The sequence below is a fragment of the Oryctolagus cuniculus genome, chromosome 7 (genome assembly GCF_051225735.1).
Source record: "Oryctolagus cuniculus isolate XC-2025 breed Fujian yellow rabbit chromosome 7, ASM5122573v1, whole genome shotgun sequence".
Lineage (NCBI taxonomy): Eukaryota > Metazoa > Chordata > Mammalia > Lagomorpha > Leporidae > Oryctolagus > Oryctolagus cuniculus.
The window spans coordinates 160,353,825-160,369,234 of NC_142873.1; the positions used below are offsets into that span (position 1 = coordinate 160,353,825).

At 53.8% G+C, this 15,410-nt stretch overlaps 1 long non-coding RNA gene across 1 annotated transcript; it reads right to left on the minus strand.

Moving 5' to 3' along the window:
• Positions 1 to 12,017: 12,017 nt before the first annotated feature.
• Positions 12,018 to 15,061, minus strand: LOC149125849 (uncharacterized). Its single transcript, XR_016236785.1, has 2 exons — positions 14,224 to 15,061; positions 12,018 to 13,017 (listed from the first exon to the last, which is right to left on the minus strand). It is a non-coding gene; the product is annotated as an uncharacterized LOC149125849 (long non-coding RNA).
• Between the last annotated feature and the right edge of the window lie 349 nt (positions 15,062 to 15,410).

Consider the following 15,410-nt stretch of genomic DNA (forward strand, 5'->3'; position numbering starts at 1 on the left):
CGCCGCTAGGCGCCTCCTCCTTCTTTTCAGTGCTGGATTTGGGAGCCGCGTGCGTCCTGGTGTGCAGGGCTTTCCTGGAGCACATGGCGGACTGGAGCTTCCACCAGTCCCTCTCTCCAGGACAGGGTTTCGGCTGCAGGGGGGCTTCCCCTTCTTGGTTTCCCATCCCTGAGGTTCTTCTTTTGAGCTTTGCCGCTGGCATCGGCCGCCTTCTTGGCTGGAGATTTCTCCCTAGTGTGCGGCTTTGGAGCTGAACCTTTCACCCGCCATCTTGCAAGACGGGAGAGAGCTAAAGGCACTTTTAGACAAATGAGAATTGAGATGAACTTGTACCAGCAGGTTCACAGTAAGGGGACAAAGAAGAGGATTTTTTTTTTTTTTTTGACAGGCAGAGTGGACAGTGAGAGAGAGACAGAGAGAAAGGTCTTCCTTTGCTGTTGGTTCACCCTCCAATGGCCGCCACGGCTGGTGCGCTGCGGCCGGCGCACTGCGCTGATCCGATGGCAGGAGCCAGGTGCTTCTCCTGGTCTCCCATGGGGTGCAGGGCCCAAGCACTTGGGCCATCCTCCACTGCACTCCCTGGCCACAGTAGAGAGCTGGCCTGGAAGAGGGGCAACTGGGACAGAATCCGGTGCCCCGACCGGGACTAGAACCCGGTGTGCCGGCGCCGCAAGGCGGAGGATTAGCTTATTGAGCCGCAGTGCCGGCCGAAGAGGATCTTTTAGACAAAAGGAAAATTATCCTGAGTTTAGCATGGAGACACAAGAAGGCACAGAGAGCAACAGGGAAAATAAAAAACGTGGGCAAATCTAATAAATGTTGATTACAGGAAAAAATAATGGTAAGCACTTGGTGGTTAAATATATGCAAAGATAGACAGAGTTGGGGCCGGCGCTGTGGTGTAGCAGGTAAAGCCACCTCCTGCAGTGCCGGCATCCCATTTGGGCGCTGGTTCTAGTCCTGGCTGCTCCACTTCTGATCCAGCTCTCTGCTGTGGCCTGGGAAAGCAGTGGAAGATGGCCCAAGGCCTTGGGCCCCTGTACCTGCGTGGGAGACTTGGAAGAACCTCCAGGCTCCTGGCTTCAGATTGGCAGAGAGCTGGCTGTATGGCCACCTGGGGAGTGAACCAGCGGGTGGAAGACCTCTCTTTCTCTGCCTTTGCCTTTCTGTAGCTCTGCCTTTCAAATGAATAAACAAATCTTAAAAAAAAAAAAAAAGATATGCAGGGTTGAACTGTGTGACAGCCATAGCACAACAGTGAGTGAGGGGAGGACACGGGGGCACTGTGTGGTCCCTTCACCATCTGAGAAGCGGCAGAGATGCAATTTCTATGAGACGTTGGTGAATTCAGGCCGTGGGATACAGTCTCTGTGGTGACCAGCGAGAGAGTCATTGAAGAATATAGATCTGGGGAGCCACCGCGGGGCACGAGGTGGAAAAAGCTCCGTCCAAAAGAAGGAAACGAAGGGGAGAAGGGGAGAACGATCGGGACAAACAGAAAACAAATAGTAAGAGGCCAGGTGTCTTTGCCATGTCGGTATAGAAACACTAACCACGCCGACTCCAAGTTAGGATCAGGACCGGCTGTGTGGCGGCTGGTCAAGACGCTGCTGAGCTGCCTGTGCCCCACATCAGAGAACCTGGGTTCAAATCCCAGCTGATCGCTGACTCCCGCTTCCCGCTGATGCAGACCCTGGGAGGCGGGAGTGATGGCCCGAGCAGAGTCCCCGCCACCCACGCGGGGCCTGCGTGGAGTCACTGGCTCCTGGCTTTGGTATCAGTCGAGTGAACCAGCGGATGGGAACATACATACTCTCTTTCTCCTCCCTCCCTCTCTCTCTCAAGTAAATACGGGAAAATTTTAAATAATGGAGAAAATTGTCAGTCTTGGTAAAACAGGACTATAGTGTGTGCAGCTAACAAGCATAAAGCAGCAAAGTCAATACTGCTAAGAAGACAGACGTCTTAAATACGATGGTGCGGAAATATTGAAAGTAAAAAAAACTGGAAAAAGACATATCATGAAAAAAAAACTAATAAAAAGCTGAAGTCACTCTTTTTTTTTTTTTTAAGGTTTTATTTTTTTTGAAAGGCAGAGTGGTTGAGAGAGAAAGAGAGAGAGAGAGAGAGAGAGAGGTCTTCCATCTGCTGGTTCACTCCCTACATGGCTGCAACGGTTCTGATGGAAGCCGGGAGCCCAGCTCTCAACCCAGGTCTCCCCCAGGGAAGGCAGGGGCTCAAGCGCACGGGCCGTGTTCTGCTGCTTTCCCAGGTGCACTAGTAGAGAGCTGGATGGGAAGTGGAGCAGTGGGGACTTGAACCAGCGCTCCAACATGGGATGCCAGCTTCGTAGGTAGCAGCTTAATGTGTGCACCGCAGGGCCAGCCCCCGATGTCACGGACTCAGCAATAGGCTTGGGGACAACATGAAGGAGAATAATGATGAAACGGACCATTTCACATGAGAAAAGGAAGATGCAAGAATCTAAAGTTTAATGCATTTGATAACTCGTCTCAAAACATAATGGGTAAAATTGGACAGAATTATCAGAAGTAGCAAACCCACATTAATCGTGGGAGAGTTTAACAAAGCTCTCTCGGTATTAATAGAGCAAGAAGATACACAATCAGGAATCAGTAGGTGGTTTTAGTAACATAACTAGCCAATCTGATTCGCTGTGTATAGAACAATTCAAATGCAGACTGCTCCATCCTCTGGAGGGCACATGACCTTCAGCCGGAATAGCACACTTCAAAGGATTCCAATTGCTCAGAATCTGTTCTCCGGAAACAGAGGTTGAATTAAGCTAGATGTTAACAGCAAAAAAGTGCATAAAAATTCCCCCAGATTTGGGATTCAAATAATATTCTTTAAAATAAGTCAAAGAAAATGCATATTGGGGACATACTGGAAAACATTTTGAAATGAGTGAAAATGAGTGTATCACTTTTTTTTAAATTTATTTATTTGCAAGTCAGAGTTGCACAGAGAGAGGAGAAGCAGAAAGAAAGAGAGAGAGAGAGAAAGAGAGGTCTTCCATCCGCTGGTTCAATCCCCAGTTGGAAGTAACGGCCGGAGCTGCGCTGATCTGAAGCCAGGAGCCAGGTCTCCCACGTGGGTGCAGGGGCCCAAGGACTTGGGCCATCTGCTGCTGCTTTCCCAGTCCATAGCAGAGAGCTGGACTGGAAGTGGAGCAGCAGGTCTTGAACTGGCGCCCATATGGGATACCGGCGCTTCAGGCCAGGGCGTTAACCTGTTGCGCCACAGCGCTGGCCCCCTTTTGGGTGCAACTACTCACTTATGGGAAGATTTGCAGTCTTCTGTGTAGATGCAGAATAAAGAACAAAGACCGAAGCTCGGGGAGCTCAGAATCCGCGACAGAGGTAGAAAAGGAGAGGGAGGCTGGAGGCAGGCGCTGGGCACGGTGCTTACAATGCCACTGAGGACGCCTGCGTCCCGTGTCCGAGCGCCTGGGGTGGAGCCCCGGCCACCGTTCTGACCCGGCTTCCTGCTAGTGTGCGTCCTGGGGGGCAGCAGGTGGTGACTCAAGGCTGTGCGTCCTTGTTGTCCACACGGGAAACCTGGATGGGCTCCCAAGCCCTGGCTTCAGTGTGGCTCAACCCTGACTGTTGCAGGCATTTGGGAAGTGAACCAGGGGATGGGAGCGCTCTCTCGCTCTCTCACTCTCTCGCTCTCTTGCTCTCTCGCTCTCTTTCTCTCTCAAATTGCTAAATGTCTCCAGATTGATTTGGGGAGTGAGCCAGCAGACGAAAGATCTGTCCCTGTCTCTCTGTCACTCTACCTTCCAAGTAGAGATGATAAAATATATAACTTCATGTTATTAAAGTTGAGCATTGAGAGAAAATGGGGAAATTTCTAAAAAATAGTATCAAAAAGTATGTGGTCCTGTGTCTATCAGAGAAACTGGATTAATAATTTAAACCCCCAGCCGTGACGGCTCTGCCGGTGAAATTTTTGAATGTTCAGGAGAGATAGGACACCCATAAAAAAAGAAAGAGCACTTCTCAACTGGCTCATGAGGTGCGCGTCAGCTCAGACCTGCTCAGAGTGTTAAAAGAATGAAAACTCTCTTATCGTCTACAGAATCCCAAGCATCTCTTGGAAAGCAACTTCCAGTGGTTCCATGTAGAGCTTAACACGGCAGGAGCAAGGTGAATTCACCTCCGGAACGTGGGGCTAACGCTGTTCCAATTTGCCGCATTAGCAGAAGGAGGAAAACCGTGTGGTCATCTCGATGTTGTAGAAGAGTTGATGAAACCTGCTGTGGGCAGCACCTAGACACTGCGAGCAGGGAGTTTCCTCCGTGTCACAGAGGACTCGCACAAACTCCCACAGCAAACGTTGGGGGTCCTGCCCGCTGCAAGACGGGAGGCGAGAAAAGGCGTGTGATTCAAAACCAGGAAGCAGAGGTGGTCACTCAGACCTCCTGTTTGATTGCACAGAGCAGGTTTCAAATACGCAGATAAACTCCTACAGGTAACAGGGGACTTCAGCAAGGTCACTGAAAGCCAAGTCAGTGAAAAAATAGATTTCCATAGCAGGTAACGCATGGAAATTTAAAAGCAAGATATCTGGGGGCCGGCACTGGGGCCTGCGACTCGCATCCACACGGGTGCTGGTTCCTGGCCTGGCTGCCCCACTTCAGCTCCTGCTCCCCGCTACTGGCCTAGGAAGAGCAGCAGGAGATGACCCAAGTGCTTGGGCCCCTGCACCCGCGTGGCAGACCCAGGTGAAGACCTTCGGCCTGGCCGTCTGGGGAGTGGACCAGTGGTGGAAGACCTTTCTCTCTTTGTCTCCCCGTCTTTGTGACTCTGGCCTTCAAATAAATCTTTATAAAAATGAATAAAATATGTGGGCCCAGCAGTCAAGCAGCCAGTTGGGATCCCACCTCCCCTGCTGGAGCGCCTGGGCTGCAGTCTGGATTCTGCGCCGACTCCAGCTTCCTGCGGACGAGCACCCCGGGAGGCAGCGGTGATGGCTCCAGTACTTGGCTCCCTGCCATGCACATGGCGGACCTGGACGGGGTTTCTGGCTCCTGGCTTTGGCCCAGCTCAGCCGGGGTCATTGTGGGCCTTTGGGGAGTGATGGGAGGGATGGAAGCTCGCTTGCTCTCACACTCTCTCCATCTTGCAAATACATTTTAAAACTATTTTTAAAACATTTAAAAATAAGGTATCATTTAGAAGAATTGCAAAAAACTTAGAACAAATCTAACAAAAAATGCTCGCGGTCTCTACATAGAAAGCCGCATAGAACACCGGGAGGGACGCAGCTTGATGGCAGGCGTCTCGTCCTGCAGGTGCCCGGACGTCACAGGGCTGCGATGTGGCTGCTGGCCCCGGTGACGGCCTTAACCGCCTTGCAGGCATCTTCACGGTGCTTTTGCCATGCGCGTTTGGGATAGGTTCTTCAGAGGGAGCCAGACGTCTCATGGTGAAAGCCATTTGCACTTTGTAAGCTGTGGTTCGTGTCCAGTGCACTTTACGGGGATAGTGCCCATCTTATTCGTATACGTCAGGCGTGACGTTGAACTGTGAGAAACTGCCATTTTGTCAAATCATAAATGCTCGATATCAGCAGTTTCAAACGACTCAACCTCCTCCCCTCGTCCTTTTGTGTGCGATCAAAGTCGTGCTTTTCCGTTTTGTCATTTATCTCTCTCTAGTGTGTAGCACCTCTTGGCTGGGCGGATTCTGCAGTTTCACGTAGCGAGTGGTTACCATTTCCCTTGTTGTTTCTGGAACTCGAGTCACAGACAAGCCTCCTCGCCCGCGGATCGCAAACCATTTCCACAAACTCGCTCCTCCTGCATCCACGTCTGTGAGTTTACTCTGGTGGGCGGCACAAACTCGGCTCAATCGTTTGTTCACGATGCTTTTCCAAGTAGCTCAATACACATTTTCCACTAGTCTGGGAAGTCAAGGCGATCATAGGTTAGATTTCTACTCAGCTGGTCTCTTTCTGGACTTTCTGCTCCGCTTGCTATGTCTACCTAGCCAACACCGCGCTGACTGATGGGGGCTTGACAATGTGCTTTAGCACATTAATACATTTAATTTTCTTTATTGAAAATTTCCAGGTGAAAAGTCTTTTTGGTTTCTTATTTGTGATTAATGTCTGGTTTTATTGGGTTAAGGTCGTTTCACAAACGAGGCAGAGACAGACTCAGAGAGGTTGAGAGACTTGCTGAAGAACACACAGTAAGGGGTGGGGCTGGGCTGGAAACCCCAAGCCCACTCTGTGGCCACTGCCCTGCCCTGCCCTCACGGTTCAGAGGCAGACGCGCTCCTTGACTGTTCCCGACAATTCGAGCAGGTGTCATTTTATGAGGTAGTGAAGCTTAACTGATAAGGGCTCTAATGGCATATTAGATGTAGTGAGAAGAAAGTGAAAATGTTATTAAAAGTAAAAGTTCAGCAGGGGTTTTGTCTTGAAAGAAACTCGATTCACTCTCTGGGTTTCCCCTGAAGCAGAGCCCAGGGCTGCTGGAGGGGTTTCTTGGCCCCTAAGTCCAGGGAGCAGCCGTGGGGCTCAGGGTGACCATCGAAGGCAACGGCAGGATGCTTAGCATTTCAAAGTTTTTTTAAAAGATTTATTTATTTATTTGAAAGTCAGAGTTACACAGAGAGAGGAGAGGCAGAGGGAGAGAGAGAGAGAGCAAGCGAGCTTCCATCTGCTGGTTCACTCCCCAGATGGCCTCAGCAGCCAGAGCTGGGCTGACCCAAAGCCAGGAGCCAGGAGCTTCTTCCAGGTCTCCCACATGGGTGCAGGGGCCCAAGGCCTTGAGCCATCTTCTACTGCTCTCCCAGGCCATAGCAGAGAGCTGGATCGGAAGAGGAGCAGCCGGGACTAGAGGCCAGGGCATTAACCCACTGTGCCACAGTGCCTCCCCCATTTTAAAAATTAATTTATTTGCTTGAAAGGCGAAGGGACAGAGAGGGGAAGGGACAAAGAGAGAGAGAGAGAGAGAGAGAGAGGGAGGGAAAGAGAGGGAGGGGGAGAGAGAGGGAGGGGGAGAGAGAGAGAGAGAGAGAGAGGGAGGGAGGGGGAGAGAGAGAGAGAAAGAGAGGGAGAAAGAGAGGGAGAGAACTTCCATTCACTGGTTCACACCCCAAATGCAGGGCTAGACCAGGCTGAAGCCAGGAGCTAGGAACTCCGTCCTGGTCTCCCGTGTAGGTGTCAGGGACCCGAGTTGCTGAGCCGTCACTGCTACTTCTCAGAATGCATTAGCAGGGAGCTGGGTCTGCGGTGGAGTAGCCAGGTCTTGAACCGGAGCTCTGATAGGGGTGCAGGCATCGGGAGCGGAGTCTTGACCTCTGGGCAGCGAGGCGACTTGTCCAGGGGATCCCCGAGTCTCCTGAACGAGCCGCACAATCTTCTGCCAGGGGAGAGTCTACAGCTGCCATCGCAGCTGGCCGAGGGTGGCCCATGGGCGGGGGGGGGGACTGGTCAGTGCCCACCCCCAGCCATGGCTTGAGGCAGGCGCGCCGCCCAACCCCCGCCCCAGGCCCCAGAGCTAGGAGAAGGCTGCTCAGACCTGGATGGGTTAGAGGGGAGGTGGGAAGAGCTAGAAGTGTCTAATGTGAGCAGGTGGCTTAAAGCCCGTATCTCATACAAGTTTTCGGAACTTCTGGAAATTCTGGTCTCCTGTTTTGAAACGGAGGGGCTGATTGTCACAGCGGTCCGGGAGCTTGGAGTTTCTCAGTGACCGGGATGTGTCGTCGTCAAGTCTTCCTTGGCCTCGCCTGCCTGTGTCCCTGCACGGCTCCGGCCACCAGCAAAGGTGCCCAGAAAGGAAGGACGGGGAAGGCAAGCATGAAGGCTGCCTGGAAACACAGCAGCTGGGGGTTACGGTTTCTTCCTTTCCTTTTCTTTTTTAGAAGCTTTTTTAATTTATTTGAAAGTCAGAGTTACAGAGACAGAGAGAGAGAGAGAGACAGAGACAGAGACAGAGCTCTTCCGTCTGCTGGTTCACTCCCTGCTGCTCCGGAAGCCGGGCCGTTTTCTGTTGCTTTCCCCAGGCACATTAGCAGGGGCTGAATCCAAAGTGGGGCAGCTGGGATGCTGGTCTTTACCGGCTACGCCACAACCATGGCCCCGGTATTATGGTTTCCACAGGCAGGTTTGCTTCCTTCTCAACTACTTTATCTTTTTTTCTTTTTTAAAGATTTTTTAAAAAATTATTTGAGGGGATGGCACTGTGGCATAGCAGGTTAAGCCTCCACCTGCAGCACCAGCATCCCATATGAGCACTGGTTTGAGTCCCAGCAGCTCCACTTCTGATCCAGCTCTCTGCTGTGGCCTGGGAGAGCAGTGGAAGAGGCCCAAGTCCTTGGGTCCCTGGTAGGAGACCCGGAAGAAGCTCCTGGCTCCTGGCTTCGGATCAGCACAGGTCCGGCTGTTGCGGCCATCTGTGAACCAGCGGATGGAAGACCTCTCTTTCTCTCTGTCTCTCCCTCTCTCTGTCTACCTCTCAAAGAAATAAATAAAATCTTTAAGAAAATTTATTTGAAAGGTAGAATTACAGAGAGAGAGAGAGAAGGAGAGACAGAGAGATCTTCCATCCACTGGTTTACTTCCCAAATGGCTGCAATGGTAAGGCTGTGCCAGGCCAAAGCCAGGAGCCAGGAGGGTTCTCTGGGACTCCCACTTGGGTGCAGGGGCCCAGGGACTTGGGCCATCCTCCCGTGCTGTTTCCCAGGCCATTAGCAGGGAGTTGGATCAGAAGTGGAGCAGCCAGGACTCAAACCGGCGCCCGTGGGGGAGGCCGGCGCTTAACCTGCTACGCTACAGCACAGGCCCCTAACCTGTTACCATTAAGTAGAGACTCATGAAGAAAGTGCCGCATAAGCAGAGGACTTGTGACAGCTGCATAAAATCAAAATAGAATCTCCGGTTTTGCAAGTTCATCTGGGGCCTGTGGTTGTGCTAGCTTCCGGTCTCGGGCTGATGGTTAAAAGCCTACCCGTGTCTCTGCAGTGTCTGCCACTCACTGGGGTGGCAACCCCAGCGGTGAAGCGCTCGGTCCCACTCCCCTGACGCATGGCCTCCGTCCTCGCTGGGACACTCGCCACGGTCTGCCTGGGTCTCCCGGGGAGACGGTGGGGGCTCGTTTTGTCCATCATCAAGTGGCGGATGCTAGCTTTTCTCTGACACCAGTATCCTGCGTGGCTGCAGCACGATGCTGAAACTCCCAGTTACCACATGGCCTGGCGAGGTTGGGGGGAGAGGGCGAGCATGGGAGGAACCATGTGGGTGTCTCTTGGGGATGCCGGGTGGGGTGCCCGGGCCATCCTTGCTGTGGGACCAGGAGAATCATCCTCTGACCCGCCTTAAACTTGAATGGTTTGGGTTTCAAAGGCAACAGTTTGTTGTGAGCCTTTTGCAGAAAAGCCCCCGAGGTACAAAACGCTGGCTTAAACTGCCCCCCCCCCCCATTTACGGTGCGCTGAGGGGTGGACATTGTGTGCGTGGCTGATGAAGCCTCCGCGTGGATGACACACAGCCCACGTTAGAGTCCACACTTCCGATGCGGCTTCCTGCCCATGTGCCTCCTGGGAAGCAGCAGGAGACGGCTCGGGTTCTTGGGTCCCTGCCACCGTTTGGGGGGCTGGGGTGTGGCTCCTGGCCTGGATCAGCCCCTGTGTCTTAGGCACTGGGGGAGTGAACCAGTGGATGGAAGATCTCTGTCTCTCTCTGCCTCTCAAATAAATAAATAAACAACGATGAAACAGGGGGAGAGTTTTCCTTCTCCTTACTGACACCTGTGTGGAAACTCGCCAACGGCCTAACTGGAGACCTAACTGAGGGCCAAGGTCGTTGTTTGATTGTCATGACAATCACTTCTCCAGAACTTGGCTCCTCGGACAAGATGCTCCTACGGACACTTGTGTCTTGGCTGCACTTGACCTCAACCTGGTGAGTTTGTGAAATCTGAGAGCAGAAAATCCTATGGGCCCCCCGTGCAGTGCCCCCACCTGCGATGCCCCCGGGCTGCTGTGGACACCAAGGGCCTGCCCTGGAGGCGCCCGTCCTGGGACTGTGAGGACGGCAGTGTCTTGAGTGTCCGGGTGACCCTTGCTGACTCATGCGTGTCGTGGGGAAGGTGAGTAAGACTTCCCTGGATTAGCTCAGGGAGAGTGATTTTCACTTACAGAAAGCCGTCACTGACCATAAACTCTTCACCCATGATGCTCACTGGTGCCCGATGACCCAGGGCTGGCGACTGCGTGCCCCCTGAGCTGCGCCCGCAGTGGGGACTGGCCTCTCCCTCCTGTGTCCACGGAGCAGGCCAGTGGCTGTGGCTTTACCCCCCTTCTATAGGCGGCTTGCAGTCTGTGCCCTCCTTGCAGGGCGGCTGCCTGAATGGCAGCATGCGGGCCTCTGCTGGCAACGTCTCATCATAGCAAATGAGGGAGCAGGTTTTTTTTTTTTTTTTTAAGTATTATTTATTTACTTGAGAGGCAGAGCTACAGAGGGAGAGAAAGAGAGAAGATGAGGTTCACTCCCCAAATGGTTACAAAGGCTGGAGCTGCGCTGATCCAAAGCCAGGAGCCAGGAGCTTCTTCCCACGTGGGTGCAGGGGCCCAAGGACTTGGGCCATCTTCTACTGCTTTCCCAGGCCACAGCAGAGAGCTGGATCGGAAGTGGAGCAGGCGGTACTTGAACCAGCGCCCATATGGGATGCCGGCACTGCAGGCGGTGGCTTTACCCGCTACACCACAGTGCCAGCCCCTTGTTTGTTTTTTAGCTTAACAACAGGCATTTAGTTCTCACAGTTCTGCAGGCTAGGAGGTGGGACTCGTGTGTTTGCTGCGGTTCCCTTTTGCTTTTGCAGCAACCGCGCTGGGTGGGGCCGATGACTTCGAGGACAGCCTCCCTGGCTGGCAGGTGCGGTGCGGTCACCGCCACTGGGCTCACGTCTGTGGCTGTGAGTGGCGGTGGTGTGGGCAGCTCCAGGCCGTGTCTCTCCGGCTTCCTTCCCCTCCCTGGGGCCCGGCACGTGGACACAAAGGTGTGAGGTGCCTCCAGCCACAGAGACACGGAGGACTTCCCCGGAGGGTGGCAGAGGAGCCTGCAAGGAGAGCCAGGCTGCTGGGCGGCCTCATGGAGCGGAGCTGCCCACCCCACAGCTGCTCAGCCCGTGCTCGGCGTCTCACCGCAATCTACCCCATGGGAGAGCGGCCCAGCCCATACCTTAGTCACGGCCTTGGGGATGTAAATTAACACAGCCTTCTTGGAAATTACAGACAGGAGTGGGCAGCAAGCCTGGCACAGCCTAAGAGCCGTCTCCAGCTCCTTAGCCTTTTCCGAGCCAGTGGCTTTTGGGGTCACCGGGGAAATCAGGCAGAACCCATCATCCAAATGTGGCCTCCAAAACCCAATGGCCTCCCAAGCAGGCACCTCCTTCTCACTTAAAGGGAGAGGCCGGCCGGCGCCGCGGCTCACTAGGCTAATCCTCCGCCTGCGGCTCTGGCACACCGGGTTCTAGTCCCGGTCGGGGTGCCGGATTCTGTCCCGGTTGCCCCTCCTCCAGGCCAGGGAGTGCAGTGGAGGATGGCCCAAGTGCTTGGGCCCTGCACCCCATGGGAGACCAGGAGGAAGTACCTGGCTCCTGCCTTTGGATCAGCACGGTGCGCCGGCTGCAGCGCGCCAGCCGTGGCGGCCACTGGAGGGTGAACCAACGGCAAAGGAAGACCTTTCTCTCTGTCTCTCTCTCTCACTGTCCACTCTGCCTGTCAAAAAAAAAAAAAAAAAAAAAAAAAAAGGTGAGGGGGGAGGCCTTCCCTTCGGAGAGGAAGTCCCGTTACAACCTAGGCCAAGTGCACCTTCCCAGGAACCGATCCCCGCCAGCAGCCACGCCTCTCGCCAAGTTGTCTGGGACACCTGCTACCCAACAGTCTTCCCAGGGGGCTTGGGGTTCCCTTGTCACCTCCGCCTCCCACGTCCTGGGTGAGTTCCCAACCGGCATCCCTTCTGAGCACCAGACACAAAGGCTGTGTTAGCAGGCGTGTTTACACCGGAAGAGAAACAAAGGAGAACACAGCGTGAACAGGAAAATCCGCGTAGTTACGTTCGGTGGCGGGGGACTCGCAGTGTGGCCGCTGCTTGCCTGTGGCCTCCGTGGGCAAGGGGATGACCTTGGAGATGGAGGGGAGGGCCAGCCCGGCAGCTCCCGCAGGTCCCCGGCGCTGCTTTTCATGGGGCCCATTTCCTGGTGACAGTGACATTTGTTTGCCTTGAAAATGAGCGGGGACGTTTTTATGGCTGAAGTCTCCATGGTGCCTGGGAGCCTTGCGCACGAAGCTGTGCGCACCCCTTCCCGGGCCGAGCTGGGGTCGAGAGCGGCTGACTGCAAACAGAGGCGACATTCAGTCCGGGAGAAGGGAAGGGCCCGGCTCATCCCCGTCCCCTGGGCCTCCGACGCGCTTTCCATCCGAATGCAGGCGGGGAGTGTTCTGTTGCTTGAATTTCTCTGGGGTTTTGGGGTTGGCGGCTTGGAAGTGTTAACTCCTGCTGTGCTCCGCTGCGTTAGTGCACCTGCCCTTCCCAAGGCCCACGTTCCAGTCTCTGAACGCAGGGGCATTTCCGTCTTCCTGACAGCACCAAGTTTGCAGGAGCGATTGTTGGTTCAGCGGTTTTGAGTTGTGGTGGTGAGACCGTTCTTAATACATGGAACAAATAAAATGTTAGAGAACGGGAGACAAGATGTCAAAAACGGACTCTGTTTTGAAAACCGTTGTGCTGCGGTCGCGAGGCTGTCAGGGGAAGTGTGGATGTCACTGTCAGCGCTGGCGCCCCCCATTGTCGTTTGTCTTCTGGGGTAAGTGGCAGCTGTCGTGCATGGTGCCCAGCTGTTTAAAAAAGTTATCATGGAAGTACCTGGCTCCTGCTATCGGATCAGCGCGGTGCGCCGGCCACGGCGGCCATTGGAGGGTGAACCAACGGCAAAGGAAGACCTTTCTCTCTGTCTCTCTCTCTCACTGTCCACTCTGCCTGTCAAAAAAAAAAAAAAAAGTTATCATGGGAAGGAAGATTTGTAAGCTATTAGTTATCTCAAGATTTATTTATGTATTTGAAAGGCAGAGTTACAGAGAGGGAGAGGCAGAGAGGCCTTCCATCTGCTGGTTCCCTCCTCAGATGGTTGCAATGGCCGGGGCTGGGCCTGAGGAAGCCAGGAGCCAGGAACTCCATCTGGGTCTCCCATGTGGCTGCAGGGGCCCAAGGACTCGGGCCATTTTCTGCTACCTTCCCAGGCTCATTAGCAAGGGGCTGGATCAGAAGTGGAGCAGCTGGCACTCGAACCGGGATGCTGGCATTGCAGGAAGGCAGTTTAACCCGCAGCGCCACAGCGTAGGCCCCAAGATGTCAGTTTTCATGACGAGTAACTTTCTAGAGATTATGATCAAGAAAGCCAATTAACAGATTAAGGTATCTGGCTAAGTCATTTACAAAAGGTTTTTGCTATTGGAATACACACTCCTTTTGAAGTCCTGGAGAATTCTGGCTTTTAAAATGATTTATATCTGTGACAAAAAAATAAAATTTCCAGGGAAAACATCAGAGAGCATCCAGAGGGTGTAAACTGTAAGCAGTAGCTAGCAAGGATCCCATTTGCTAAAAGAGGGTATGTGGGCCAGAGCTGTGGCCCAGCAGGTAAAGCTGCTGCCTGTGGCACCGGCATCCAATCTGGGCGCCAGTTCAAGTCCCAGCTGCTCCAATGTCAATCAAGCTCCCTGCTAATGGTCTGGGAGAGCAGCAGAGGATGGCCCAAGTGCTTGGGCCCCTGCTCCTATGTGGGAGACCAGGAAGAAGCTCCTGGCTCCTGGCTTTGGCCTGGCCCAGCTCTGGCTGTTGCAGCCATCTGAGAAGGAGTGAACAAGTGGATGGAGGTCTCTGTCTCTCTTTCTGTCTCTCCCTCTCTCTCTGTAACTCTGCCTTCTAAGTAAATTTCTTTAAAGAGGGGCATGCCAACTTTTTCTAAAGAATAAAGTGTGTGTGTGGCCGGGGGGCGTTTGGCTCGGCTCCTGCTCCCAGCTTCCTGCTAACGCACGTTCAGGGAGACGGCAGCGAGGGCTCAGTCTGGGTCCCACCATGCACAGAGGAGACCCAGTGGAGAAGACTCTGCCTGTTTCTCTTTCTCTGACTTTCAAATGGATCAGATAATGAAAACTTAAAAAAAAAAAAAAGAATAAAAATTACCTAGGAAACCTGGCGCCGAGTCCCTCTCCATCTGCGTGGCAGCACACCGTCATTTTCATTTTTGGCTTCTTACGTTGGGAAGAAAAGTTAAGGAAAGCCAGGCAGATCAGAATGTAAAGACCCTGTGTGTCCCCTGACCAGAGGCAGCAGTCTGGGCAGAGCGCTCTCCCTAAAGGAGCGGGCACCTGCCTGGACAGAGAAGCGGCTCGGGACAGCTGCTCCGGCACCGCAGTCCTAGGAAACCCACCCTGGAACTCCGCTCAAGGCTCAAGGTGGGGTAAACCAGCAGACATCCAGTGTGGACTTGGAGAAGCTGCGCTCAAAATTTGCTTTCAAATCCATCAAAACAAACACACACCTTGTCACCGTGAACAGTCTTTAACAGAGCAGTGAGCATTGTGGCCCTGCAGGTGCATCTCAGCCCCACCACGACTGTGGGGCAAATCCCAGGGCTGGGTTTCAGAAGTTGTCTCCAGAAACCCAGGGTCCACTGTCGCTCCCCCTCTTCGTAGAGGAACGACACAGGACCCTGTGCTGTTCTTTTGTCTGCTCGGCCCTCCCCGGGTTTGCTGCTGGTTCTTCCCGGGTTGGCTACTGTCCCTCCACCTCCGTGGAAGGGCGGTTCCCCCTAGCCACTTTCCCCACTTCTGCGGGAGAGCGGCACACCGCCGGCCGGCTCTCTCGGGGGCTGCACAGGTGTTCCTTCAGATAGATGTTCCTGGTGCATGTTGTCTCTCTCCTCCTTTATAGTCCTCTTCCACCAATCCCAACTCTGCTACCCACACGCCGAGCACGCTGCTCTCCTCCAATCAGGAGCAGGTCCTACAGTTTATTGGTTGAACTGGAGGCAGCTGTGTAGAAGCTGTTACTCCCTTCTCAGCGCCATATTGTAGGAGAGCAGATGCATAGAATAAGTCTTAATTCCAGTAACTTAGTCTAGTCCGAGTTGCTCCCAGTTGCTCCCCACAGTCCACCACCAAGCAGTCGCAATGGGAGAGCAGCAGGAGCCCCTGGACAGCTGGGGCTCACGTTTCAGCATGGGTTCATTTGCAGCTAGGTCCTCGGACAAGGTCCCCGCATTGCGTCTGGCCTGGGTCGGGGCAGTGGGTGTGGGGGTGGTGGGAGCTGCCCGAGTGAAAACTCTATGTGAACACCTTGTGGCGCCTGCTTCTCTGCGTGGATTTTCT